The sequence below is a fragment of the Pseudophryne corroboree genome, unplaced genomic scaffold (genome assembly GCF_028390025.1).
Source record: "Pseudophryne corroboree isolate aPseCor3 unplaced genomic scaffold, aPseCor3.hap2 scaffold_670, whole genome shotgun sequence".
Lineage (NCBI taxonomy): Eukaryota > Metazoa > Chordata > Amphibia > Anura > Myobatrachidae > Pseudophryne > Pseudophryne corroboree.
In genome coordinates, this window is record NW_026970257.1 from 210,722 (window position 1) to 236,912 (window position 26,191).

A 26,191-nucleotide genomic window follows, 5' to 3' on the forward strand; every position below is an offset into this window, starting at 1 on the left:
GCAGACGGGAGGAGAAGTCAGGATAGTGCACAAGGGTATAGAAGGGAGCGGTTGAAGAAAAGAGAAGTGGAAACAGACAGCAAACTAGGCTGGAGAGAGACCTGAGACAAAGAGATCTGAATTATACGAGAGCCGACCAGGGGAAACACAAATTATGCAGTCAAGTTTCCCACATTTGGGGAAATCGCAGGGGCAGCACACCCAGAGTGCAATGGGTGAGCCTTGCCCTGGGAGAAGCACCTTCATGATCATAGTATCTCACCTGGCAGGTAAGTAGGAGTTGGGCTAGAGCTGGGGAGGGTCGCTGTTCGGGCACCCCCCTGTCAAGTGAAAGAGATCCAACTGAGGCAGCACAAGGGAACTCTCGAAAGAAGAACAAGGCTAGAGGAAGATCTGAGACAAAGAAATCTGACTTTTACCAGAGCTGACCAGAGGAAAGCACAAACACAGTCCCCCACTACCACAAATAATGCAGTCGAGTTTCCCACATTTGGGAAAATCACAGGGGTCAGCATACCCAGAATGCAATGAATGAACCTCACCCTGGGAGAACAATCTTCATGACCATGGTATCTCCTATGCAAAATAAGTATGATTTGGGATAGGGCTGGTGAGGGCAGCTGCTCAGGCACATCTCTGTCAAGTAAAGGAGATTCAACTGAGGCAGCACAAGTGAACTCTCATCTGGGGACAACAACTGCAGGGAGACCACATCTTTTCAGATGAACATGGGAGGGCGGAAGGCTGCCTAATACTGAAGCACCATCAAATATCAAACCATATGCAACAACTAGTACAAGCACTCCTGGGGGAAGGTCTGCAGCAGACGGATTTGCATACGGTGATGTTATCCAAGCAGTGGGCCAAAGTTGACTGGAACCCTCATCTGCATATGAAAAGAGAAAAGGGGCATGCAGGGCATGGCGGCCTTTTGCAGTGCTTGGATGACCCCTAGTTCGCATTAAACACCTCCCCCCTCCTTTGGTGTGGGGCTCATGTTGGCCATGCCCCATCCCCTGAAGAATTCAAGCTGATTTCTTGCAGCAGCTGGGCACTGTAACAGCTCCAGAGCTGCTCTGTAAGGCAAGTAAAAGGGTGTGGGCCCTGCAGCACTACCTGTAGTTTGCATTGTGCATTGGAAGGCACAAAGTAAGCAGACGGGAGGAGAAGTCAGGATAGTGCACAAGGGTATAGAAGGGAGCGGCTGAAGAAAAGAGAAGTGGAAACAGACAGCAAACTAGGCTGGAGAGAGACCTGAGACAAATAGATCTGAATTATACGAGAGCCGACCAGGGGAAACACAAATTATGCAGTCAAGTTTCCCACATTTGGGGAAATCGCAGGGGCAGCACACCCAGAGTGCAATGGGTGAGCCTTGCCCTGGGAGAAGCACCTTCATGATCATAGTATCTCACCTGGCAGGTAAGTAGGAGTTGGGCTAGAGCTGGGGAGGGTCGCTGCTCGGGTACCCCCCTGTCAAGTGAAGGAGATCCAACTGAGGCAGCACAATGGAACTCTCGAAAGAAGAACAAGGCTAGAGGAAAATCTGAGACAAAGAAATCTGACTTTTACCAGAGCTGACCAGAGGAAAGCACAAACACAGTCCCCCACTACCACAAATAATGCAGTCAAGTTTCCCACATTTGGGGAAATCACAGGGGTCAGCATACCCAAAATGCAATGAATGAACCTCACCCTGGGAGAACAATCTTCATGACCATGGTATCTCCTATGCAAAATAAGTATGATTTGGAATAGGGCTGGGGAGGGCCGCTGCTCATGCACATCTCTGTCAAGTAAAGGAGATTCAACTGAGGCAGCACAAGGGAACTCTCATCTGGGGACAACAACTGCAGGGAGAACACATATTTTCAGATGAACATGGGAGGGCAGAAGGCTGCCTAATACTGAAGCACCCCCAAACAACAAACCAAATGCAACAACTAGTGCAAGCATTCCTGGGGGAAGTTCTGCAGAAGACGGATTTGCATACGGTGATGTCATCCAAGCAGTGGGTCAAAGTTGGCTTCAACCCTCATCTGCATATGAAAAGAGAAAAGGGGCGTGCAGGGCATGGCGGCCTTTTGTGGTGCTTGGATGACCCCTAGTTCGCATTAAACACCTCCACCCTCCTTTGGTGTGGGGCTCATGTTGGCCATGCCCCATCCCCTGAAGCATTCAAGCTGATTTCTTGCAGCAGCTGGGCACTGTAACAGCTCCAGAGCTGCTCTGTAAGGCAAGTAAAAGGGTGTGGGCCCTGCAGCACTACCTGTAGTTTGCATTGTGCATTGGAAGGCACAAAGTAAGCAGACGGGAGGAGAAGTCAGGATAGTGCACAAGGGTATAGAAGGGAGCGGTTGAAGAAAAGAGAAGTGGAAACAGACAGCAAACTAGGCTGGAGAGAGACCTGAGACAAAGAGATCTGAATTATACGAGAGCCGACCAGGGGAAACACAAATTATGCAGTCAAGTTTCCCACATTTGGGGAAATCGCAGGGGCAGCACACCCAGAGTGCAATGGGTGAGCCTTGCCCTGGGAGAAGCACCTTCATGATCATAGTATCTCACCAGGCAGGTAAGTAGGAGTTGGGCTAGAGCTGGGGAGGGTCGCTGTTCGGGCACCCCCCTGTCAAGTGAAAGAGATCCAACTGAGGCAGCACAAGGGAACTCTCGAAAGAAGAACAAGGCTAGAGGAAGATATGAGACAAAGAAATCTGACTTTTACCAGAGCTGACCAGAGGAAAGCACAAACACAGTCCCCCACTACCACAAATAATGCAGTCGAGTTTCCCACATTTGGGAAAATCACAGGGGTCAGCATACCCAGAATGCAATGAATGAACCTCACCCTAGGAGAACAATCTTCATGACCATGGTATCTCCTATGCAAAATAAGTATGATTTGGGATAGGGCTGGTGAGGGCCGCTGCTCAGGCACATCTCTGTCAAGTAAAGGAGATTCAACTGAGGCAGCACAAGGGAACTCTCATCTGGGGACAACAACTGCAGGGAGACCACATCTTTTCAGATGAACATGGGAGGGCGGAAGGCTGCCTAATACTGAAGCACCATCAAATATCAAACCATATGCAACAACTAGTACAAGCACTCCTGGGGGAAGGTCTGCAGCAGACGGATTTGCATACGGTGATGTTATCCAAGCAGTGGGCCAAAGTTGACTGGAACCCTCATCTGCATATGAAAAGAGAAAAGGGGCATGCAGGGCATGGCGGCCTTTTGCAGTGCTTGGATGACCCCTAGTTCGCATTAAACACCTCCCCCCTCCTTTGGTGTGGGGCTCATGTTGGCCATGCCCCATCCCCTGAAGAATTCAAGCTGATTTCTTGCAGCAGCTGGGCACTGTAACAGCTCCAGAGCTGCTCTGTAAGGCAAGTAAAAGGGTGTGGGCCCTGCAGCACTACCTGTAGTTTGCATTGTGCATTGGAAGGCACAAAGTAAGCAGACGGGAGGAGAAGTCAGGATAGTGCACAAGGGTATAGAAGGGAGCGGCTGAAGAAAAGAGAAGTGGAAACAGACAGCAAACTAGGCTGGAGAGAGACCTGAGACAAATAGATCTGAATTATACGAGAGCCGACCAGGGGAAACACAAATTATGCAGTCAAGTTTCCCACATTTGGGGAAATCGCAGGGGCAGCACACCCAGAGTGCAATGGGTGAGCCTTGCCCTGGGAGAAGCACCTTCATGATCATAGTATCTCACCTGGCAGGTAAGTAGGAGTTGGGCTAGAGCTGGGGAGGGTCGCTGCTCGGGTACCCCCCTGTCAAGTGAAGGAGATCCAACTGAGGCAGCACAATGGAACTCTCGAAAGAAGAACAAGGCTAGAGGAAAATCTGAGACAAAGAAATCTGACTTTTACCAGAGCTGACCAGAGGAAAGCACAAACACAGTCCCCCACTACCACAAATAATGCAGTCAAGTTTCCCACATTTGGGGAAATCACAGGGGTCAGCATACCCAAAATGCAATGAATGAACCTCACCCTGGGAGAACAATCTTCATGACCATGGTATCTCCTATGCAAAATAAGTATGATTTGGAATAGGGCTGGGGAGGGCCGCTGCTCATGCACATCTCTGTCAAGTAAAGGAGATTCAACTGAGGCAGCACAAGGGAACTCTCATCTGGGGACAACAACTGCAGGGAGAACACATATTTTCAGATGAACATGGGAGGGCAGAAGGCTGCCTAATACTGAAGCACCCCCAAACAACAAACCAAATGCAACAACTAGTGCAAGCATTCCTGGGGGAAGTTCTGCAGAAGACGGATTTGCATACGGTGATGTCATCCAAGCAGTGGGTCAAAGTTGGCTTCAACCCTCATCTGCATATGAAAAGAGAAAAGGGGCGTGCAGGGCATGGCGGCCTTTTGTGGTGCTTGGATGACCCCTAGTTCGCATTAAACACCTCCACCCTCCTTTGGTGTGGGGCTCATGTTGGCCATGCCCCATCCCCTGAAGCATTCAAGCTGATTTCTTGCAGCAGCTGGGCACTGTAACAGCTCCAGAGCTGCTCTGTACGGCAAGTAAAAGGGTGTGGGCCCTGCAGCACTACCTGTAGTTTGCATTGTGCATTGGAAGGCACAAAGTAAGCAGACGGGAGGAGAAGTCAGGATAGTGCACAAGGGTATAGAAGGGAGCGGTTGAAGAAAAGAGAAGTGGAAACAGACAGCAAACTAGGCTGGAGAGAGACCTGAGACAAATAGATCTGAATTATACGAGAGCCGACCAGGGGAAACACAAATTATGCAGTCAAGTTTCCCACATTTGGGGAAATCGCAGGGGCAGCACACCCAGAGTGCAATGGGTGAGCCTTGCCCTGGGAGAAGCACCTTCATGATCATAGTATCTCACCTGGCAGGTAAGTAGGAGTTGGGCTAGAGCTGGGGAGGGTCGCTGCTCGGGTACCCCCCTGTCAAGTGAAGGAGATCCAACTGAGGCAGCACAATGGAACTCTCGAAAGAAGAACAAGGCTAGAGGAAAATCTGAGACAAAGAAATCTGACTTTTACCAGAGCTGACCAGAGGAAAGCACAAACACAGTCCCCCACTACCACAAATAATGCAGTCAAGTTTCCCACATTTGGGGAAATCACAGGGGTCAGCATACCCAAAATGCAATGAATGAACCTCACCCTGGGAGAACAATCTTCATGACCATGGTATCTCCTATGCAAAATAAGTATGATTTGGAATAGGGCTGGGGAGGGCCGCTGCTCATGCACATCTCTGTCAAGTAAAGGAGATTCAACTGAGGCAGCACAAGGGAACTCTCATCTGGGGACAACAACTGCAGGGAGAACACATATTTTCAGATGAACATGGGAGGGCAGAAGGCTGCCTAATACTGAAGCACCCCCAAACAACAAACCAAATGCAACAACTAGTGCAAGCATTCCTGGGGGAAGTTCTGCAGAAGACGGATTTGCATACGGTGATGTCATCCAAGCAGTGGGTCAAAGTTGGCTTCAACCCTCATCTGCATATGAAAAGAGAAAAGGGGCGTGCAGGGCATGGCGGCCTTTTGTGGTGCTTGGATGACCCCTAGTTCGCATTAAACACCTCCACCCTCCTTTGGTGTGGGGCTCATGTTGGCCATGCCCCATCCCCTGAAGCATTCAAGCTGATTTCTTGCAGCAGCTGGGCACTGTAACAGCTCCAGAGCTGCTCTGTAAGGCAAGTAAAAGGGTGTGGGCCCTGCAGCACTACCTGTAGTTTGCATTGTGCATTGGAAGGCACAAAGTAAGCAGACGGGAGGAGAAGTCAGGATAGTGCACAAGGGTATAGAAGGGAGCGGTTGAAGAAAAGAGAAGTGGAAACAGACAGCAAACTAGGCTGGAGAGAGACCTGAGACAAATAGATCTGAATTATACGAGAGCCGACCAGGGGAAACACAAATTATGCAGTCAAGTTTCCCACATTTGGGGAAATCGCAGGGGCAGCACACCCAGAGTGCAATGGGTGAGCCTTGCCCTGGGAGAAGCACCTTCATGATCATAGTATCTCACCTGGCAGGTAAGTAGGAGTTGGGCTAGAGCTGGGGAGGGTCGCTGCTCGGGTACCCCCCTGTCAAGTGAAGGAGATCCAACTGAGGCAGCACAATGGAACTCTCGAAAGAAGAACAAGGCTAGAGGAAAATCTGAGACAAAGAAATCTGACTTTTACCAGAGCTGACCAGAGGAAAGCACAAACACAGTCCCCCACTACCACAAATAATGCAGTCAAGTTTCCCACATTTGGGGAAATCACAGGGGTCAGCATACCCAAAATGCAATGAATGAACCTCACCCTGGGAGAACAATCTTCATGACCATGGTATCTCCTATGCAAAATAAGTATGATTTGGAATAGGGCTGGGGAGGGCCGCTGCTCATGCACATCTCTGTCAAGTAAAGGAGATTCAACTGAGGCAGCACAAGGGAACTCTCATCTGGGGACAACAACTGCAGGGAGAACACATATTTTCAGATGAACATGGGAGGGCGGAAGGCTGCCTAATACTGAAGCACCATCAAATATCAAACCATATGCAACAACTAGTACAAGCACTCCTGGGGGAAGGTCTGCAGCAGACGGATTTGCATACGGTGATGTTATCCAAGCAGTGGGCCAAAGTTGACTGGAACCCTCATCTGCATATGAAAAGAGAAAAGGGGCATGCAGGGCATGGCGGCCTTTTGCAGTGCTTGGATGACCCCTAGTTCGCATTAAACACCTCCCCCCTCCTTTGGTGTGGGGCTCATGTTGGCCATGCCCCATCCCCTGAAGAATTCAAGCTGATTTCTTGCAGCAGCTGGGCACTGTAACAGCTCCAGAGCTGCTCTGTAAGGCAAGTAAAAGGGTGTGGGCCCTGCAGCACTACCTGTAGTTTGCATTGTGCATTGGAAGGCACAAAGTAAGCAGACGGGAGGAGAAGTCAGGATAGTGCACAAGGGTATAGAAGGGAGCGGCTGAAGAAAAGAGAAGTGGAAACAGACAGCAAACTAGGCTGGAGAGAGACCTGAGACAAATAGATCTGAATTATACGAGAGCCGACCAGGGGAAACACAAATTATGCAGTCAAGTTTCCCACATTTGGGGAAATCGCAGGGGCAGCACACCCAGAGTGCAATGGGTGAGCCTTGCCCTGGGAGAAGCACCTTCATGATCATAGTATCTCACCTGGCAGGTAAGTAGGAGTTGGGCTAGAGCTGGGGAGGGTCGCTGCTCGGGTACCCCCCTGTCAAGTGAAGGAGATCCAACTGAGGCAGCACAATGGAACTCTCGAAAGAAGAACAAGGCTAGAGGAAAATCTGAGACAAAGAAATCTGACTTTTACCAGAGCTGACCAGAGGAAAGCACAAACACAGTCCCCCACTACCACAAATAATGCAGTCAAGTTTCCCACATTTGGGGAAATCACAGGGGTCAGCATACCCAAAATGCAATGAATGAACCTCACCCTGGGAGAACAATCTTCATGACCATGGTATCTCCTATGCAAAATAAGTATGATTTGGAATAGGGCTGGGGAGGGCCGCTGCTCATGCACATCTCTGTCAAGTAAAGGAGATTCAACTGAGGCAGCACAAGGGAACTCTCATCTGGGGACAACAACTGCAGGGAGAACACATATTTTCAGATGAACATGGGAGGGCAGAAGGCTGCCTAATACTGAAGCACCCCCAAACAACAAACCAAATGCAACAACTAGTGCAAGCATTCCTGGGGGAAGTTCTGCAGAAGACGGATTTGCATACGGTGATGTCATCCAAGCAGTGGGTCAAAGTTGGCTTCAACCCTCATCTGCATATGAAAAGAGAAAAGGGGCGTGCAGGGCATGGCGGCCTTTTGTGGTGCTTGGATGACCCCTAGTTCGCATTAAACACCTCCACCCTCCTTTGGTGTGGGGCTCATGTTGGCCATGCCCCATCCCCTGAAGCATTCAAGCTGATTTCTTGCAGCAGCTGGGCACTGTAACAGCTCCAGAGCTGCTCTGTAAGGCAAGTAAAAGGGTGTGGGCCCTGCAGCACTACCTGTAGTTTGCATTGTGCATTGGAAGGCACAAAGTAAGCAGACGGGAGGAGAAGTCAGGATAGTGCACAAGGGTATAGAAGGGAGCGGCTGAAGAAAAGAGAAGTGGAAACAGACAGCAAACTAGGCTGGAGAGAGACCTGAGACAAATAGATCTGAATTATACGAGAGCCGACCAGGGGAAACACAAATTATGCAGTCAAGTTTCCCACATTTGGGGAAATCGCAGGGGCAGCACACCCAGAGTGCAATGGGTGAGCCTTGCCCTGGGAGAAGCACCTTCATGATCATAGTATCTCACCTGGCAGGTAAGTAGGAGTTGGGCTAGAGCTGGGGAGGGTCGCTGCTCGGGTACCCCCCTGTCAAGTGAAGGAGATCCAACTGAGGCAGCACAATGGAACTCTCGAAAGAAGAACAAGGCTAGAGGAAAATCTGAGACAAAGAAATCTGACTTTTACCAGAGCTGACCAGAGGAAAGCACAAACACAGTCCCCCACTACCACAAATAATGCAGTCAAGTTTCCCACATTTGGGGAAATCACAGGGGTCAGCATACCCAAAATGCAATGAATGAACCTCACCCTGGGAGAACAATCTTCATGACCATGGTATCTCCTATGCAAAATAAGTATGATTTGGAATAGGGCTGGGGAGGGCCGCTGCTCATGCACATCTCTGTCAAGTAAAGGAGATTCAACTGAGGCAGCACAAGGGAACTCTCATCTGGGGACAACAACTGCAGGGAGAACACATATTTTCAGATGAACATGGGAGGGCAGAAGGCTGCCTAATACTGAAGCACCCCCAAACAACAAACCAAATGCAACAACTAGTGCAAGCATTCCTGGGGGAAGTTCTGCAGAAGACGGATTTGCATACGGTGATGTCATCCAAGCAGTGGGTCAAAGTTGGCTTCAACCCTCATCTGCATATGAAAAGAGAAAAGGGGCGTGCAGGGCATGGCGGCCTTTTGTGGTGCTTGGATGACCCCTAGTTCGCATTAAACACCTCCACCCTCCTTTGGTGTGGGGCTCATGTTGGCCATGCCCCATCCCCTGAAGCATTCAAGCTGATTTCTTGCAGCAGCTGGGCACTGTAACAGCTCCAGAGCTGCTCTGTAAGGCAAGTAAAAGGGTGTGGGCCCTGCAGCACTACCTGTAGTTTGCATTGTGCATTGGAAGGCACAAAGTAAGCAGACGGGAGGAGAAGTCAGGATAGTGCACAAGGGTATAGAAGGGAGCGGTTGAAGAAAAGAGAAGTGGAAACAGACAGCAAACTAGGCTGGAGAGAGACCTGAGACAAATAGATCTGAATTATACGAGAGCCGACCAGGGGAAACACAAATTATGCAGTCAAGTTTCCCACATTTGGGGAAATCGCAGGGGCAGCACACCCAGAGTGCAATGGGTGAGCCTTGCCCTGGGAGAAGCACCTTCATGATCATAGTATCTCACCTGGCAGGTAAGTAGGAGTTGGGCTAGAGCTGGGGAGGGTCGCTGCTCGGGTACCCCCCTGTCAAGTGAAGGAGATCCAACTGAGGCAGCACAATGGAACTCTCGAAAGAAGAACAAGGCTAGAGGAAAATCTGAGACAAAGAAATCTGACTTTTACCAGAGCTGACCAGAGGAAAGCACAAACACAGTCCCCCACTACCACAAATAATGCAGTCAAGTTTCCCACATTTGGGGAAATCACAGGGGTCAGCATACCCAAAATGCAATGAATGAACCTCACCCTGGGAGAACAATCTTCATGACCATGGTATCTCCTATGCAAAATAAGTATGATTTGGAATAGGGCTGGGGAGGGCCGCTGCTCATGCACATCTCTGTCAAGTAAAGGAGATTCAACTGAGGCAGCACAAGGGAACTCTCATCTGGGGACAACAACTGCAGGGAGAACACATATTTTCAGATGAACATGGGAGGGCAGAAGGCTGCCTAATACTGAAGCACCCCCAAACAACAAACCAAATGCAACAACTAGTGCAAGCATTCCTGGGGGAAGTTCTGCAGAAGACGGATTTGCATACGGTGATGTCATCCAAGCAGTGGGTCAAAGTTGGCTTCAACCCTCATCTGCATATGAAAAGAGAAAAGGGGCGTGCAGGGCATGGCGGCCTTTTGTGGTGCTTGGATGACCCCTAGTTCGCATTAAACACCTCCACCCTCCTTTGGTGTGGGGCTCATGTTGGCCATGCCCCATCCCCTGAAGCATTCAAGCTGATTTCTTGCAGCAGCTGGGCACTGTAACAGCTCCAGAGCTGCTCTGTAAGGCAAGTAAAAGGGTGTGGGCCCTGCAGCACTACCTGTAGTTTGCATTGTGCATTGGAAGGCACAAAGTAAGCAGACGGGAGGAGAAGTCAGGATAGTGCACAAGGGTATAGAAGGGAGCGGTTGAAGAAAAGAGAAGTGGAAACAGACAGCAAACTAGGCTGGAGAGAGACCTGAGACAAAGAGATCTGAATTATACGAGAGCCGACCAGGGGAAACACAAATTATGCAGTCAAGTTTCCCACATTTGGGGAAATCGCAGGGGCAGCACACCCAGAGTGCAATGGGTGAGCCTTGCCCTGGGAGAAGCACCTTCATGATCATAGTATCTCACCAGGCAGGTAAGTAGGAGTTGGGCTAGAGCTGGGGAGGGTCGCTGTTCGGGCACCCCCCTGTCAAGTGAAAGAGATCCAACTGAGGCAGCACAAGGGAACTCTCGAAAGAAGAACAAGGCTAGAGGAAGATCTGAGACAAAGAAATCTGACTTTTACCAGAGCTGACCAGAGGAAAGCACAAACACAGTCCCCCACTACCACAAATAATGCAGTCGAGTTTCCCACATTTGGGAAAATCACAGGGGTCAGCATACCCAGAATGCAATGAATGAACCTCACCCTAGGAGAACAATCTTCATGACCATGGTATCTCCTATGCAAAATAAGTATGATTTGGGATAGGGCTGGTGAGGGCCGCTGCTCAGGCACATCTCTGTCAAGTAAAGGAGATTCAACTGAGGCAGCACAAGGGAACTCTCATCTGGGGACAACAACTGCAGGGAGACCACATCTTTTCAGATGAACATGGGAGGGCGGAAGGCTGCCTAATACTGAAGCACCATCAAATATCAAACCATATGCAACAACTAGTACAAGCACTCCTGGGGGAAGGTCTGCAGCAGACGGATTTGCATACGGTGATGTTATCCAAGCAGTGGGCCAAAGTTGACTGGAACCCTCATCTGCATATGAAAAGAGAAAAGGGGCATGCAGGGCATGGCGGCCTTTTGCAGTGCTTGGATGACCCCTAGTTCGCATTAAACACCTCCCCCCTCCTTTGGTGTGGGGCTCATGTTGGCCATGCCCCATCCCCTGAAGAATTCAAGCTGATTTCTTGCAGCAGCTGGGCACTGTAACAGCTCCAGAGCTGCTCTGTAAGGCAAGTAAAAGGGTGTGGGCCCTGCAGCACTACCTGTAGTTTGCATTGTGCATTGGAAGGCACAAAGTAAGCAGACGGGAGGAGAAGTCAGGATAGTGCACAAGGGTATAGAAGGGAGCGGCTGAAGAAAAGAGAAGTGGAAACAGACAGCAAACTAGGCTGGAGAGAGACCTGAGACAAATAGATCTGAATTATACGAGAGCCGACCAGGGGAAACACAAATTATGCAGTCAAGTTTCCCACATTTGGGGAAATCGCAGGGGCAGCACACCCAGAGTGCAATGGGTGAGCCTTGCCCTGGGAGAAGCACCTTCATGATCATAGTATCTCACCTGGCAGGTAAGTAGGAGTTGGGCTAGAGCTGGGGAGGGTCGCTGCTCGGGTACCCCCCTGTCAAGTGAAGGAGATCCAACTGAGGCAGCACAATGGAACTCTCGAAAGAAGAACAAGGCTAGAGGAAAATCTGAGACAAAGAAATCTGACTTTTACCAGAGCTGACCAGAGGAAAGCACAAACACAGTCCCCCACTACCACAAATAATGCAGTCAAGTTTCCCACATTTGGGGAAATCACAGGGGTCAGCATACCCAAAATGCAATGAATGAACCTCACCCTGGGAGAACAATCTTCATGACCATGGTATCTCCTATGCAAAATAAGTATGATTTGGAATAGGGCTGGGGAGGGCCGCTGCTCATGCACATCTCTGTCAAGTAAAGGAGATTCAACTGAGGCAGCACAAGGGAACTCTCATCTGGGGACAACAACTGCAGGGAGAACACATATTTTCAGATGAACATGGGAGGGCAGAAGGCTGCCTAATACTGAAGCACCCCCAAACAACAAACCAAATGCAACAACTAGTGCAAGCATTCCTGGGGGAAGTTCTGCAGAAGACGGATTTGCATACGGTGATGTCATCCAAGCAGTGGGTCAAAGTTGGCTTCAACCCTCATCTGCATATGAAAAGAGAAAAGGGGCGTGCAGGGCATGGCGGCCTTTTGTGGTGCTTGGATGACCCCTAGTTCGCATTAAACACCTCCACCCTCCTTTGGTGTGGGGCTCATGTTGGCCATGCCCCATCCCCTGAAGCATTCAAGCTGATTTCTTGCAGCAGCTGGGCACTGTAACAGCTCCAGAGCTGCTCTGTAAGGCAAGTAAAAGGGTGTGGGCCCTGCAGCACTACCTGTAGTTTGCATTGTGCATTGGAAGGCACAAAGTAAGCAGACGGGAGGAGAAGTCAGGATAGTGCACAAGGGTATAGAAGGGAGCGGTTGAAGAAAAGAGAAGTGGAAACAGACAGCAAACTAGGCTGGAGAGAGACCTGAGACAAAGAGATCTGAATTATACGAGAGCCGACCAGGGGAAACACAAATTATGCAGTCAAGTTTCCCACATTTGGGGAAATCGCAGGGGCAGCACACCCAGAGTGCAATGGGTGAGCCTTGCCCTGGGAGAAGCACCTTCATGATCATAGTATCTCACCAGGCAGGTAAGTAGGAGTTGGGCTAGAGCTGGGGAGGGTCGCTGTTCGGGCACCCCCCTGTCAAGTGAAAGAGATCCAACTGAGGCAGCACAAGGGAACTCTCGAAAGAAGAACAAGGCTAGAGGAAGATCTGAGACAAAGAAATCTGACTTTTACCAGAGCTGACCAGAGGAAAGCACAAACACAGTCCCCCACTACCACAAATAATGCAGTCGAGTTTCCCACATTTGGGAAAATCACAGGGGTCAGCATACCCAGAATGCAATGAATGAACCTCACCCTAGGAGAACAATCTTCATGACCATGGTATCTCCTATGCAAAATAAGTATGATTTGGGATAGGGCTGGTGAGGGCCGCTGCTCAGGCACATCTCTGTCAAGTAAAGGAGATTCAACTGAGGCAGCACAAGGGAACTCTCATCTGGGGACAACAACTGCAGGGAGACCACATCTTTTCAGATGAACATGGGAGGGCGAAAGGCTGCCTAATACTGAAGCACCATCAAATATCAAACCATATGCAACAACTAGTACAAGCACTCCTTGGGGAAGGTCTGCAGCAGACGGATTTGCATACGGTGATGTTATCCAAGCAGTGGGCCAAAGTTGACTGGAACCCTCATCTGCATATGAAAAGAGAAAAGGGGCATGCAGGGCATGGCGGCCTTTTGCAGTGCTTGGATGACCCCTAGTTCGCATTAAACACCCCCACCCTCCTTTGGTGTGGGGCTCATGTTGGCCATGCCCCATCCCCTGAAGCATTCAAGCTGATTTCTTGCAGCAGCTGGGCACTGTAACAGCTCCAGAGCTGTTCTGTAAGGCAAGTAAAAGGGTGTGGGCCCTGCAGCACCACCTGTTGTTCGCATTGTGCGTTGGAAGGCACAAATTAAGCAGACGGGAGGAGAAGTCAGGATAGTGCGCAAGGGCATACTTTTCTCTTAGTCCGGGGGCAAGGCTTCAAAATGGGGTCTGCAACGGAGGAGACACAGGGGGCGTGGTCACAGCAGCTTTTCTCTACAGCCTGCACCAGCAGGAGCCTACACCATTTTTTATGATCACGCTGAACTGCAGTGCGACTGCAATTACAGCATGGTCAAGAAGGGAGGCGTCATGCTGGGTGGTCATGCCCTGTCACTGTGCAGGAGCCAGCACAGCTCACACACTAGTCCCCGGGTGCAGCCCCCAACCCCCGGGACACCCGGAGCAACAAAATGTAGATTCAGGCCACCAGGCCACGCCCCTACCTATGAAACCATGCCTCCTTTTTACCATTGCGCTGTTTATCTGCGCGCACTGCATTACAATCTCCCTCGCTACCTTTCTGGGTGTCACCAGTGATAGTGACACCTCTGCCATGCTTGTAGCAGCTGGTCCTAAGATCTACGCCTCAAGCCCTGAGTGTTTGCCCTTGTGACTTGTTGATCATCATAGCGAAGCAGATGCTTACAGAAAACTGCAGGGGCTTAGATTGAAAATAAAAAAATTGATGGGTATAAGGTAGAGAGGAGCGGGTTCGGTTCTCCGAGAACCGAATTCCCCACGAACTCCACGTGGTTTACACTGGTCCGAGGCAGGCTCGGTTGTTCCCGCCTGACTCGGAAAACCTGAACAAGGGAAAATGTCATCATCCCGCTGTCGGATTCTTGCGAGATTCGGATTCCATATAAAGAGCTGCGCGTTGCTGCCATTTTTACTCGTGCATTGAAGAGAGAGCGGAGAGGACGTGGCTATGTTCTCTCAGTGGAAATCTCAATATCAGTGCTCAGTATCAGTGGTTACTTATTGCTGCTCAGTAATACTAGTAGTGTGTCTCTCCTGCTCAGTGTCAGTTCTCAGTAGTATCCTCATCAGTGCTCAGTATCACTGCTCATTGTCTTGTGCTGCATTGTGGTGCTCAGCATACTACAGTACATTACTAATAGTCCAGTGCTGCATCTTGCTGCTCAGTGTCAGTTCTAGTATCCTCATCAGTGCTCACTATCACTGCTCATTGCATTGTGGTGTTCTGTATACTACAGTAACATAGTAATATAGTATATATAGAGGAGCGGGTTCGGTTCTCCGAGAACCGAATTCCCGACGAACTCCACGTGGTTTACACTGGTCCGTGGCAGGCTCGGTTGTTCCCGCCTGACTATGAAAACCTGAACAAGGGAAAATGTCATCATCCCGCTGTCAGATTCTCGCGAGATTCGGATTCCATATAAAGAGCTGCGCGTTGCCGCCATTTTTACTCGTGCATTGAAGAGAGAGCGGAGAGGACGTGGCTATGTTCTCTCAGTGGAAATCTCAATATCAGTGCCCAGTATCAGTGGTTACTTATTGCTGCTCAGTAATACTAGTAGTGTGTCTCTCCTGCTCAGTGTCAGTTCTCAGTAGTATCCTCATCAGTGCTCAGTATCACTGCTCATTGTCTTGTGCTGCATTGTGGTGCTCAGCATACAACAGTACATTACTAATAGTCCAGTGCTGCATCTTGCTGCTCATGTTGGCTATGCCCCAGCCCCTGAAGCATTCAAGCTGATTTCTTGCAGCAGCTGGGCACTGTAACAGCTCCAGAGCTGCTCTGTAAGGCAAGTAAAAGGGTGTTGGCCCTGCAGCACTACCTGTAGTTTGCATTGTGCGTTGGAAGGCACAAAGTAAGCAGACAGGAGAAGTCAGGAGAGTGCACAAGGGCATAGAAGGCAGGGGCTCAAGAAAAGAGAAGTGGAAACAGACAGCAAACTAGGCTGGAGAGAGACCTGAGACAAAGAGATCTGAATTATACGAGTAGCCGACCAGAGGAAACACAAATTATGCAGTCAAGTGTCCCACATTTGGGGAAATCGTAGGAGCAGCACACCCAGAGTGCAATGGGTGAGCCTTGCCCTGGTAGAAGCACCTTCCTGATCATAGTATCTCACTTGGCAGGTAAGTAGGAGTTGGGCTTGAGCTGGGGAGGGTCGCTGCTCGGGCACCCCCCTGTCAAGTGAAGGAGATCCAACTGAGGCAGCACAAGGAAACTCTCAAAAAAAGAACAAGGCTAGAGGAAGATCTGAGACAAAGAAATCTGACTTTTACCAGAGCTGACCAGAGGAAAGCACAAACACAGTCCCCCACTACCACAAATAATGCAGTCGAGTTTCCCACATTTGGGGAAATCACAGGGGTCAGCATACCCAGAATGCAATGAATGAACCTCACCCTGGGAGAACAATCTTCATGACCATGGTATCTCCTATGCAAAATAAGTATGATTTGGGATAGGGCTGGGGAGGGACGCTGCTCAGGCACATCTCTTTCAAGTAAAGGAGATTCAACTGAGGCAGCACAAGGGAACTCTCATCTGGGGACAACAACTGCAGGGAGAACACATATTTTCAGATGAACATGGGAGAGCTGAAGGCTGCCTAATACTGAAGCACCCCAAACAACAAACCAAATGCAACAACTAGTACAAGCATTCCTGGGGGAAGGTCTGCAGAAGACGGATTTGCATACGGTGATGTCATCCAAGCAGTGGGCCAAAGTTGGCTGGAACCCTCATCTGCATATGAAAAGAGAAAAGGGGTATGCAGGGCATGGCGGCCTTTTGCGGCGCTTGGATGACCCTTAGTTCGCATTAAACACCTCCACCCTCCGTCGGTGTGGGGCTCATGTTGGCTATGCCCCAGCCCCTGAAGCATTCAAGCTGATTTCTTGCAGCAGCTGGGCACTGTAACAGCTCCAGAGCTGCTCTGAAAGGCAAGTAAAAGGGTGTGGGCCCTGCAGCACTACCTGTAGTTTGCATTGTGCGTTGGAAGGCACAAAGTAAGCAGACAGGAGAAGTCAGGAGAGTGCACAAGGGCATAGAAGGCAGCGGCTCAAGAAAAGAGAAGTGGAAACAGACAGCAAACTAGGCTGGAGAGAGACCTGAGACAAAGAGATATGAATTATACGAGTAGCCGACTAGAGGAAACACAAATTATGCAGTCAAGTGTCCCACATTTGGGGAAATCGTAGGAGCAGCACACCCAGAGTGCAATGGGTGAGCCTTGCCCTGGGAGAAGCACCTTCCTGATCATAGTATCTCACCTGGCAGGTAAGTAGGAGTTGGGCTAGAGATGGGGAGGGTCGCTGCTCGGGCACCCCCCTGTCAAGTGAAGGAGATCCAACTGAGGCAGCACAAGGAAACTCTCGAAAAAAGAACAAGGCTAGAGGAAGATCTGAGACAAAGAAATCTGTCTTTTACCAGAGCTGACCAGAGGAAAGCACAAACACAGTCCCCCACTACCACAATTAATGCAGTCGAGTTTCCCACATTTGGGGAAATCACAGGGGTCAGCATACCCAGAATGCAATGAATGAACCTCACCCTGGGAGAACAATCTTCATGACCATGGAAACTTCTATGCAAAATAAGTATGATTTGGGATAGGGCTGGGGAGGGCCGCTGCTCAGGCACATCTCTGTCAAGTAAAGGAGATTCAACTGAGGCAGCACAAGGGAACTCTCATCTGGGGACAACAACTGCAGGGAGAACACATATTTTCAGATGAACATGGGAGGGCAGAAGGCTGCCTAATACTGAAGCACCCCCAAACAACAAACCAAATGTAACAACTAGTAAAAGCATTCCTGGGAGAAGGTCTGCAGAAGACGGATTTGCATACGGTGATGTCATCCAAGCAGTGGGCCAAAGTTGGCTGGAACCCTCATCTGCATATGAAAAGAGAAAAGGGTTATGCAGGGCATGGCGGCCTTTTGCGGTGCTTGGATGACCCCTAGTTCGCATTAAATACCTCCACCCTCCTTCGGTGTGGGGCTCATGTTGGCTATGCCCCAGCCCCTGAAGCATTCAAGCTGATTTCTTGCAGCAGCTGGGCACTGTAACAGCTCCAGAGCTGCTCTGTACGGCAAGTAAAAGGGTGTGGGCCCTGCAGCACTACCTGTAGTTCGCATTGTGCGTTGGAAGGCACAAAGTAAGCAGACGGGAGAAGTCAGGATAGTGCGCAAGGGCATAGAAGGGAGCGGCTCAAGAAAACAGAAGTGGAAACAGACAGCAAACTAGGCTGGAGAGAGACCTGAGACAAAGAGATCTGAATTATACGAGAGCCGACCAGGGGAAACACAAATTATGCAGTCAAGTTTCCCACATTTGGGGAAATCGCAGGAGCAGCACACCCAGAGTGCAATGGGTGAGCCTTGCCCTGGGAGAAGCACCTTCATGATCATAGTATCTCACCTGGCAGGTATGTAGGAGTTGGGCTAGAGCTGGGGAGGGTCGCTGCTCGGGTACCCCCCTGTCAAGTGAAGGAGGTCAAACTGAGGCAGCACAATGGAACTCTCGAAAGAAGAACAAGGCTAGAGGAAGATCTGAGACAAAGAAATCTGACTTTTACCAGAGCTGACCAGAGGAAAACACAAACACAGTCCCCCACTACCACAAATAATGCAGTTGAGTTTCCCACATTTGGGGAAATCACAGGGGTCAGCATACCCAGAATGCAATGAATGAACCTCACCCTGGGAGAACAATCTTTATGACCATGGTATCTCCTATGCAAAATAAGTATGATTTGAGATAGGGCTGGGGAGGGCCGCTGCTCAGGCACATCTCTGTCAAGTAAAGGAGATTCAACTGAGGCAGCACAAGGGAACTCTCATCTGGGGACAACAACTGCCGGGAGAACACATATTTTCAGATGAACATGGGAGGGCAGAAGGCTGCCTAATACTGAAGCACGCCCAAACAACAAACCAAATGCAACAACTAGTACAAGCATTCCTGGGAGAAGGTCTGCAGAAGACGGATTTGCATACGGTGATGTCATCCAAGCAGTGGGCCAAAGTTGGCTGGAACCCTCATCTGCATATGTTGAAGATACAATTTGTGAATTGCATTTAACACTATCTCCCTTTCCTGGGGAGAAGATGGTAGGGCCGATTTGAAAAACCGGCGAGGAGGCACCTCTTCGAATTTCAGCTTGTAACCCTGAGAAACAATTTCTATTGCCTAGGGATCCACCTGCGAATGAACCCAGATGTGGCTGAAAACTCGAAGACGTGCCCCCAACTGGGCGGACTCCTTTAGCGGAGCCCCAGCGTCATGCGGTGGATTTTGTAGAGGCCGGGGAGGACTTCTGTTCCTGGGAACTAGCTGTGTTGTGCAGCTTCTTCCCTCTGCCCTTACCTCTGGCAAGAAAGGACGCACCTCGTACTTTCTTGTTTCTCTGTGATCGAAAGGACTGTATTTGATAATGTGGTGCTTTCTTAGGCTGTGAGGGAATATAAGGCAAAAAATTTGATTTACCAGCTGTAGCTGTGGAGACTAGGTCCGAGAGACCTTCCCCAAACAATTCCTCACCCCTGTAAGGTAAAACCTCCATATGCCTTTTTGAGTCGGCATCACCTGTCCATTGCCGGGTCCATAGGACTCGTCTAGCAGAAATCGACATAGCGTTTATTCTAGAACCCAGTAGACTAATGTCACTTTGAGCATCTCTCATATATAGGACAGCATCTTTTATATGCCCTATGGTCAATAACATAGCATCCTTATCTAGGGTCTCAATCTCTGCTGATAAGGTATCTGTCCATGCTGCCACCGCGCTACAACCCCGGCCGACGCAATTGCCGGTCTGAGTAAGGTACCAGAATGTGTGTAAATGGACTTTAGGGTAACCTCCTGCTTGCGGTCAGCAGGGTCCCTGATGGTAGCCGTATCCTGGGATGGCAGCGCTACCTTTTTGGATAAGCGTGTCAATGCTTTATCCACCCTAGGGGAGGATTCCCACCGTATCCTGTCCATTGGCGGGAAAGGATACGCCATAAGAATCCTTTTGGGAATCTGCAGCTTTTTGTCTGGAGATTCCCAAGCTTTTTCACATAATTCGTTCAACTCATGTGAGGAGGGAAAGGTTATCTCAGGTTTCTTTCCCTTATACATGTGTACCCTCGTGTCAGGGACAGGGGACTCTGTGATGTGCAAAACATCTTTTATTGCAATAATCATATATCGAATACATTTAGCCAATTTTGGCTGTAACTTTGCATCATCGTAGTCGACACTGGAGTCAGAATCTGTGTCGGTATCTGTGTCAACTATTTGGGATAGTGGGCGCTTTTGAGACCCCGAAGGTCCCTGCGACATAGGGACAGGCATGGGTTGACTCCCTGACTGTTCCCTAGCTTCAGCTTTGTCTAATCTCTTGTGTAATAAGTTTACATTAGCACTTAAAACATTCCACATATCCATCCAGTCAGGTGTCGGCGTTGTCGATGGAGACACCACATTAATTTGCTCCTGCTCCTCTCTAGGAGAGCCTTCTACCTCAGACATGTCGACACACGTGTACCGACACACCATACACTCAGGGAATCCTCTTATCTGAGGACAGTTCCCCAACAAGGCCCTTTGGAGAGACAGAGAGAGAGAGTATGCCAGCACACACCCCAGCGCTATATGACCCAGGAAAAAAACACAATAATTTTATGTTTACCCAGTAGCGCTGTATTTCCATATATATATGCGCCTAATTATGTGCCCCCCTCTTCTTTAAGACCCTCTTTCTACCGTGGTATAAGCAGGGGAGAGTCCGTGGAGCTTCCCCTCAGCGGTGCTGTGGAGAAAATGGCGCTGGTGAGTGCTGAGGGAGAAGCCCCACCCCCTCAGCGACGGGCTTCTGTCCCGCTCAAATATAGTAAAAAAATGGCGGGGGCTCTTATATATATATATACAGTGCCTAGCTGCATATATATTTATTTTGCCAAAGAGAGGTCTATATTGCTGCCCAGGGCGTCCCCCCTGCGCCCTTCACCCTTACACTGACTGCCGTGTGTGAGGTGTATTGGAGCAATGGAGCACAGCTTTACTGCTGTGCGTTACCTCAGTGAAGATCATGAAGTCTTCCGCCGCCTCTGAAGTCTTCTTTTCTTCTCATACTCACCCGGCTTCTATCTTCCGGCTCTGCGAGGGGGACGGCGGCGCGGCTCTGGGACGGACGGCGAGGGTGAGACCTGCGTACCGATCCCTCTGGAGCTAATGCTGTACAGTAGCCTAAGAAGCAGAGCCTATCAACTCACAGAAGTAGGTGTGCATCTCTCCCCTCCGCCCCTCGATGCAGGGAGTCTGTTGCCAGCAGGCTCCCTGAAAATAAAAAAATCTAACAAATATACTTTCTGTCAGGAAACTCAGGAGAGCTCCCTGAAAAGCACCCAGTCTCCTCTGGGCACAGTAGTAAACTGAGGTCTGGAGGAGGGGCATAGAGGGAGGAGCCAGTGCACACCCAGATCTAAAGTCTTTCTTAAAGTGCCCATGTCTCCTGCGGAGCCCGTCTATCCCCCATGGTCCTTACGGAATCCCCAGCATCCTCTAGGACGTAAGAGAAAAATTATGCTGGCAGAAAAATCCAATTGAGTGATTAAACAGCTCCAGAGCTGCTCTGTAAGGCAAGTAAAAGGGTGTGGGCCCTGCAGCACTACCTGTAGTTTGCATTGTGCATTGGAAGCCTAGTTTGCTGTCTGTTTCCACTTCTTTTTTCTTGAGCCCCTCCCGTCTATACCCTTGTGCACTATCCTGACTTCTCCTCCCGTCTGCTTACTTTGTGCCTTCCAATGCACAATGCAAACTACAGGTAGTGCTGCAGGGCCCACACCCTTTTACTTGCCTTACAGAGCAGCTCTTGAGCTGTTACAGTGCCCAGCTGCTGCAAGAAATCAGCGTGAATGCTTCAGGGGCTGGGGCATGGCCAACATGAGCCCCACACCGAAGGAGGGTGGGGGTGTTTAATGCGAACTAGGGGTCTCGCACAATGCGAACTACAGGTATTGCTGCAGGGCCCACACCCTTTTACTTGCCTTACAGAGCAGCTCTGGAGCTGTTACAGTGCCCAGCTGCTGCAAGAAATCAGCTTGAATCCTTCAGGGGCTGGGGCATAGCCAACATGAGCCCCACACCGACGGAGGGTGGAGGTGTTTAATGCGAACTAGGGGTCATCCAAGTGCCGCAAAAGGCCGCCATGCCCTGCACACCCCTTTTCTCTTTTCATATGCAGACGAGGGTTGAAGCCAACTTTGACCCACTGCTTGGATGACATCGCCATATGCAAATCCATCTGCTGCAGGCCTTCCCCCAGGAATGCTTGCACTAGTTGTTGCATTTGGTTTGTTGTTTGGGGGTGCTTCAGTATTAGGCAGCCTTCTGCCCTCCCATGTTCATCTGAAAATATGTGTTCTCCCTGCAGTTGTTGTCCCCAGATGAGAGTTCCCTTGTGCTGCCTCAGTTGAATCTCCTTTACTTGACAGAGATGTGCCTGAGCAGCGGCCCTCCCCAGCCCTATCCCAAATCATACTTATTTTGCATAGGAGATACCATGGTCATGAAGACTGTTCTCCCAGGGTGCGGTTCATTCATTGCATTCTGGGTATGCTGACCCCTGTGATTTCCCCAAATGTGGGAAACTCGACTGCATTATTTAATGCGAACTAGGGGTCATCCAAGCACCGCAAAAGGCCGCCATGCCCTGCATACCCCTTTTCTCTTTTCATAAGCAGACGAGGTTTGAAGCCAACCTTGACCCACTGCTTGGATGACATCACTTGCTGCCTTTCCAATGAAGCAAGTTTAATTTAATAATAGGTGAAAAACCATCCCTACAAAGGTGTTAATCAGATACTTGGCTTTGTGGACACTTTTCAGAGCACAAATTTGTTAGCATAAAAATAAAGCCAGAAAATGAAGAGCTGTTTAATCACTCAATTGGATTTTTCTGCCAGCATATTTCTTTTTCTCTGCAACCCACTGCTAAATTGTGCTTCCTAGCTGTTTTTATAAAATCACTGAATCAAATCTAACTCTGATTACATCAGAGAAGGCCAGGTACCCTACACCATAACAGGGGGTTTGAAATTTTGACTTGTCTACTTAAAGATCACCAAAATCTGATAACAAGGTCAATTAAGTCCCTGGGTGGGATTGAACCACCAACCTTTTGGTTAATTGCCTTACACACTAACTGATTGCGCCACAGCGACACTTTGCAAAAGTACATACTGACAAAGGCTAATAAGCATTCATCTAGAACGATTCCTAGAAACATTTTAAAAAGTCAATAATGTGGAGAGTTTTTGTAAGATGTTTCTTCCATCAACCAATGAAGAAACACATTGGTACTTTCCCATGATGAGTGAGTGCTTCAGGATCTTTTGCACTTACATGTGCAGCAGAGTACTGTAATGGAAGCATGCTGGGTCCATAACCCAGAGGTAGGCATATTGAAACTATCCTCTGCTATATGCATTTTTTTTTGTTAATTAAAGTAATCCAAAACTGGGATTGATATTTTTGCTCTTTTATTTTTACTTAAAGTACAATAACTTTTACCATTTTAATTTGTTTTAATAGTATATTGACAGTATTGTTTTCTTTCAAAAATCCAATTAATTTTCTTTACCCGATTATTAAAATGGTAATTGACAAAAACAAACTACATTGTCACCAGAAGAGCAATACAAAATGTACAAGTGATATATTAAAATCATCTTTCCAGCTTGAATTTCAATGATGCATTGGGGCAACGATTTTGTGAGAAACATCTTCACCCTTAAATAAAGATTTTCTTAATTCCTTACCTGTGTGCTAATTAGATATCACCTTGTTTTCACATTAAACAGACTTCCACATGAGAAAACAGCAAAGATGCAGTGGCGTTAATGTTTCCTGGTGTCAACCTGTATTATTTCCGTAGATATTGAAATGAGGATGCATCTTGCTGCCTTTCCAATGAAGCAAGTTTAATTTAGTAATAGGTGAAAAACCATCCCTACAAAGATGTTAATCAGATACTTGGCTTTGTGGACACTTTTCAGAGAACAAATTTGTAATCATAAAAATAAAGCCAGAAAATGAAGAGCTGTTTAATCACTCAATTGGATTTTTCTGCCAGCATTTTTCTTTTTCTCTGCAACCCACTGCTAAATTGTGCTTCCTAGCTGTTTTTTTATAAAATCACTTAATCAAATCTAACTCTGATTACATCAGAGAAGGCCAGGTACCCTATACCATAAGAGGGGGTTTGCAATTTTGACTTGTCTACTTAAATATCACCAAAATGTGATCACAAGGTCAATTACGTCCCTGGGTGGGATTGAACCACCAACCTTTTGATAAATAGCTGAACACACTAACCGATTGCGCCACAGAGACACTTTGCAAAAAGCACATACTGACAAAGACTAATAAGCATTCATCTAGAACGTTTCCTAGAAAAACTTTAAAAAGTCAATAATCTGGAGAGTTTTTGTAAGATGTTTCACCAGCAACCAATGAAGAAACACATTAGTACTTTCGCATGATGAGTGAGTGCTTCAGGATCTCTTGCACTTACATGTGCAGCAGAGTACTGCAATGGAAGCATGCTGGGCCCATAACCCAGAGGTAGGCAGATTGAAACTATCCTTTGCTATATGCATTTTTTTTTGTTCATTAAAGTAATCCAAAACTGGGATTGATATTTTAGCTTTTATTTTTACTTAAAGTACAATAACTTTTACCATTTTAATTTGTTTTAATAGTATATTGACAGTATTGTTTTCTTTCAAAAATCCAATTAATTTTCTTTATCCGATTATTAAAATGGTAATTGACAAAAACAAACTACATTGTCACCAGAAGAGCAATACAAAATGTACAAGTGATATATTAAAATCATCTTTCCAGCTTGAATTTCAATGATGCATTGGGGCAACGATTTTGTGAGAAACATCTTCACCCTTAAATAAAGATTTTCTTAATTCCTTACCTGTGTGCTAATTAGATATCACCTTGTTTTCACATTAAACAGACTTCCACATGAGAAAGCAGCAAGGATGCAGTGGCGTTAATGTTTCCTGGTGTCAACCTGTATTATTTCAGTAGATATTGAAATGAGGATGCATCTTGCTGCCTTTCCAATGAAGCAAGTTTAATTTAGTAATAGGTGAAAAACCATCCCTACAAATATGTTAATCAGATACTTGGCTTTGTGGACACTTTTCAGAGAACAAATTCGTTAGCATAAAAATAAAGCCAGAAAATGAAGAGCTGTTTAATCACTCAATTGGATTTTTCTGCCAGCATATTTCTTTTTCTCTGCAACCCACTGCTAAATTGTGCTTCCTAGCTGTTTTTTTTATAAAATCACTGATTCAAATCTAACTCTGATTACATCAGAGTAGGCCAGGTACCCTACACCATAAGAAGGGGGTTTGAAATTTTGACTTGTCTACTTAAAGATCACCAAAATCTGATAACAAGGTCAATTACATCCCTGGGTGGGATTGAACCACCAACCCTTTGATTAATAACCAAACACACTAACAGATTGCGCCACAGAGACACTTTACAAACGTACATACTGACAAAGGCTAATAAGCATTCATCTAGAACGTTTCCTAGAAAAACTTTAAAAAGTCAATAATCTGGAGAGTTTTTGTAAGATGTTTCTTCCATCAACCAACGAAGAAACACATTGGTACTTTCCCATGATGAGTGAGTGCTTCAGGATCTCTTGCACTTACATGTGCAGCAGAGTACTGCAATGGAAAAATGCTGGGCCCATAACCCAGAGGTAGGCAGATTGAAACTATCCTCTGCTATATGCATTTTTTTTGTTAATTAAAGTAATCCAAAACTGGGATTGATATTTTTGCTCTTTTATTTTTACTTAAAGTACAATAACTTTTACCATTTTAATTTGTTTTAATAGTATATTGACAGTATTGTTTTCTTTCAAAAATCCACTTAATTTTCTTTACCCTATTATTAAAATGGTAATTGACAAAAACAAACTACATTGTCACCAGAAGAGCAATACAAAATGTACAAGTGATATATTAAAATCATCTTTCCAGCTTGAATTTCAATGATGCATTGGGGCAACGATTTTGTGAGAAACACCTTCACCCTTAAATAAAGATTTTCTTAATTCCTTACCTGTGTGCTAATTAGATATCACCTTGTTTTCACATTAAACAGACTTCCACATGCGAAAGCAGCAAGGATGCAGTGGCGTTAATGTTTCCTGGTGTCAACCTGTATTATTTCAGTAGACATTGAAATGAGGATGCATCTTGCTGCCTTTCCAATGAAGCAAGTTTAATTTAGTAATAGGTGAAAAACCATCCCTACAAAGGTGTTAATCAGAGACTTGGCTTTGTGGACACTTTTCAGAGAACAAATTTGTTAGCATAAAAATAAAGCCAGAAAATGAAGAGCTGTTTAATCACTCAATTGGATTTTTTTGCCAG

General features: G+C 47.7%; 29 non-coding genes and 2 pseudogenes across 29 annotated transcripts; 1 reads left to right on the forward strand and 30 right to left on the reverse strand.

The window, feature by feature from the left end:
- Positions 1 to 114: 114 nt before the first annotated feature.
- On the reverse strand, positions 115 to 277 carry LOC135037165 (U1 spliceosomal RNA). Its single transcript, XR_010231756.1, has one exon. It is a non-coding gene; the product is annotated as a U1 spliceosomal RNA (small nuclear RNA).
- Positions 278 to 429: 152 nt separating this feature from the next.
- On the reverse strand, positions 430 to 593 carry LOC135037257 (U1 spliceosomal RNA). Its single transcript, XR_010231820.1, has one exon. It is a non-coding gene; the product is annotated as a U1 spliceosomal RNA (small nuclear RNA).
- Positions 594 to 1,267: 674 nt separating this feature from the next.
- On the reverse strand, positions 1,268 to 1,430 carry LOC135037169 (U1 spliceosomal RNA). Its single transcript, XR_010231760.1, has one exon. It is a non-coding gene; the product is annotated as a U1 spliceosomal RNA (small nuclear RNA).
- A 152-nt stretch (positions 1,431 to 1,582) lies between these two features.
- LOC135037318 (U1 spliceosomal RNA) lies at positions 1,583 to 1,746 on the reverse strand. Its single transcript, XR_010231880.1, has one exon. It is a non-coding gene; the product is annotated as a U1 spliceosomal RNA (small nuclear RNA).
- A 674-nt stretch (positions 1,747 to 2,420) lies between these two features.
- LOC135037196 (U1 spliceosomal RNA) lies at positions 2,421 to 2,583 on the reverse strand. Its single transcript, XR_010231783.1, has one exon. It is a non-coding gene; the product is annotated as a U1 spliceosomal RNA (small nuclear RNA).
- A 152-nt stretch (positions 2,584 to 2,735) lies between these two features.
- Positions 2,736 to 2,899, reverse strand: LOC135037319 (U1 spliceosomal RNA). Its single transcript, XR_010231881.1, has one exon. It is a non-coding gene; the product is annotated as a U1 spliceosomal RNA (small nuclear RNA).
- A 674-nt stretch (positions 2,900 to 3,573) lies between these two features.
- LOC135037170 (U1 spliceosomal RNA) lies at positions 3,574 to 3,736 on the reverse strand. Its single transcript, XR_010231761.1, has one exon. It is a non-coding gene; the product is annotated as a U1 spliceosomal RNA (small nuclear RNA).
- Positions 3,737 to 3,888: 152 nt separating this feature from the next.
- LOC135037320 (U1 spliceosomal RNA) lies at positions 3,889 to 4,052 on the reverse strand. The gene has a single exon (XR_010231882.1). It is a non-coding gene; the product is annotated as a U1 spliceosomal RNA (small nuclear RNA).
- Positions 4,053 to 4,726: 674 nt separating this feature from the next.
- On the reverse strand, positions 4,727 to 4,889 carry LOC135037171 (U1 spliceosomal RNA). The gene has a single exon (XR_010231762.1). It is a non-coding gene; the product is annotated as a U1 spliceosomal RNA (small nuclear RNA).
- A 152-nt stretch (positions 4,890 to 5,041) lies between these two features.
- LOC135037321 (U1 spliceosomal RNA) lies at positions 5,042 to 5,205 on the reverse strand. The gene has a single exon (XR_010231883.1). It is a non-coding gene; the product is annotated as a U1 spliceosomal RNA (small nuclear RNA).
- A 674-nt stretch (positions 5,206 to 5,879) lies between these two features.
- Positions 5,880 to 6,042, reverse strand: LOC135037172 (U1 spliceosomal RNA). The gene has a single exon (XR_010231763.1). It is a non-coding gene; the product is annotated as a U1 spliceosomal RNA (small nuclear RNA).
- Positions 6,043 to 6,194: 152 nt separating this feature from the next.
- On the reverse strand, positions 6,195 to 6,358 carry LOC135037322 (U1 spliceosomal RNA). Its single transcript, XR_010231884.1, has one exon. It is a non-coding gene; the product is annotated as a U1 spliceosomal RNA (small nuclear RNA).
- A 674-nt stretch (positions 6,359 to 7,032) lies between these two features.
- Positions 7,033 to 7,195, reverse strand: LOC135037173 (U1 spliceosomal RNA). The gene has a single exon (XR_010231764.1). It is a non-coding gene; the product is annotated as a U1 spliceosomal RNA (small nuclear RNA).
- A 152-nt stretch (positions 7,196 to 7,347) lies between these two features.
- LOC135037323 (U1 spliceosomal RNA) lies at positions 7,348 to 7,511 on the reverse strand. The gene has a single exon (XR_010231885.1). It is a non-coding gene; the product is annotated as a U1 spliceosomal RNA (small nuclear RNA).
- Positions 7,512 to 8,185: 674 nt separating this feature from the next.
- Positions 8,186 to 8,348, reverse strand: LOC135037174 (U1 spliceosomal RNA). The gene has a single exon (XR_010231765.1). It is a non-coding gene; the product is annotated as a U1 spliceosomal RNA (small nuclear RNA).
- A 152-nt stretch (positions 8,349 to 8,500) lies between these two features.
- On the reverse strand, positions 8,501 to 8,664 carry LOC135037324 (U1 spliceosomal RNA). The gene has a single exon (XR_010231886.1). It is a non-coding gene; the product is annotated as a U1 spliceosomal RNA (small nuclear RNA).
- A 674-nt stretch (positions 8,665 to 9,338) lies between these two features.
- Positions 9,339 to 9,501, reverse strand: LOC135037175 (U1 spliceosomal RNA). The gene has a single exon (XR_010231766.1). It is a non-coding gene; the product is annotated as a U1 spliceosomal RNA (small nuclear RNA).
- A 152-nt stretch (positions 9,502 to 9,653) lies between these two features.
- LOC135037325 (U1 spliceosomal RNA) lies at positions 9,654 to 9,817 on the reverse strand. The gene has a single exon (XR_010231887.1). It is a non-coding gene; the product is annotated as a U1 spliceosomal RNA (small nuclear RNA).
- A 674-nt stretch (positions 9,818 to 10,491) lies between these two features.
- On the reverse strand, positions 10,492 to 10,654 carry LOC135037198 (U1 spliceosomal RNA). The gene has a single exon (XR_010231784.1). It is a non-coding gene; the product is annotated as a U1 spliceosomal RNA (small nuclear RNA).
- Positions 10,655 to 10,806: 152 nt separating this feature from the next.
- On the reverse strand, positions 10,807 to 10,970 carry LOC135037330 (U1 spliceosomal RNA). The gene has a single exon (XR_010231892.1). It is a non-coding gene; the product is annotated as a U1 spliceosomal RNA (small nuclear RNA).
- Positions 10,971 to 11,644: 674 nt separating this feature from the next.
- LOC135037176 (U1 spliceosomal RNA) lies at positions 11,645 to 11,807 on the reverse strand. Its single transcript, XR_010231767.1, has one exon. It is a non-coding gene; the product is annotated as a U1 spliceosomal RNA (small nuclear RNA).
- A 152-nt stretch (positions 11,808 to 11,959) lies between these two features.
- On the reverse strand, positions 11,960 to 12,123 carry LOC135037326 (U1 spliceosomal RNA). The gene has a single exon (XR_010231888.1). It is a non-coding gene; the product is annotated as a U1 spliceosomal RNA (small nuclear RNA).
- Positions 12,124 to 12,797: 674 nt separating this feature from the next.
- Positions 12,798 to 12,960, reverse strand: LOC135037199 (U1 spliceosomal RNA). The gene has a single exon (XR_010231785.1). It is a non-coding gene; the product is annotated as a U1 spliceosomal RNA (small nuclear RNA).
- Positions 12,961 to 13,112: 152 nt separating this feature from the next.
- On the reverse strand, positions 13,113 to 13,276 carry LOC135037132 (U1 spliceosomal RNA). The gene has a single exon (XR_010231725.1). It is a non-coding gene; the product is annotated as a U1 spliceosomal RNA (small nuclear RNA).
- A 2,424-nt stretch (positions 13,277 to 15,700) lies between these two features.
- LOC135037239 (U1 spliceosomal RNA) lies at positions 15,701 to 15,864 on the reverse strand. The gene has a single exon (XR_010231810.1). It is a non-coding gene; the product is annotated as a U1 spliceosomal RNA (small nuclear RNA).
- Positions 15,865 to 16,016: 152 nt separating this feature from the next.
- LOC135037189 (U1 spliceosomal RNA) lies at positions 16,017 to 16,180 on the reverse strand. The gene has a single exon (XR_010231776.1). It is a non-coding gene; the product is annotated as a U1 spliceosomal RNA (small nuclear RNA).
- A 682-nt stretch (positions 16,181 to 16,862) lies between these two features.
- On the reverse strand, positions 16,863 to 17,014 carry LOC135037227 (U1 spliceosomal RNA; annotated as a pseudogene).
- A 152-nt stretch (positions 17,015 to 17,166) lies between these two features.
- Positions 17,167 to 17,330, reverse strand: LOC135037157 (U1 spliceosomal RNA). Its single transcript, XR_010231749.1, has one exon. It is a non-coding gene; the product is annotated as a U1 spliceosomal RNA (small nuclear RNA).
- Positions 17,331 to 18,001: 671 nt separating this feature from the next.
- LOC135037205 (U1 spliceosomal RNA) lies at positions 18,002 to 18,164 on the reverse strand. The gene has a single exon (XR_010231791.1). It is a non-coding gene; the product is annotated as a U1 spliceosomal RNA (small nuclear RNA).
- Positions 18,165 to 18,316: 152 nt separating this feature from the next.
- On the reverse strand, positions 18,317 to 18,480 carry LOC135037328 (U1 spliceosomal RNA). Its single transcript, XR_010231890.1, has one exon. It is a non-coding gene; the product is annotated as a U1 spliceosomal RNA (small nuclear RNA).
- A 3,773-nt stretch (positions 18,481 to 22,253) lies between these two features.
- On the forward strand, positions 22,254 to 22,432 carry LOC135037242 (U1 spliceosomal RNA; annotated as a pseudogene).
- Positions 22,433 to 26,191: the final 3,759 nt, after the last annotated feature.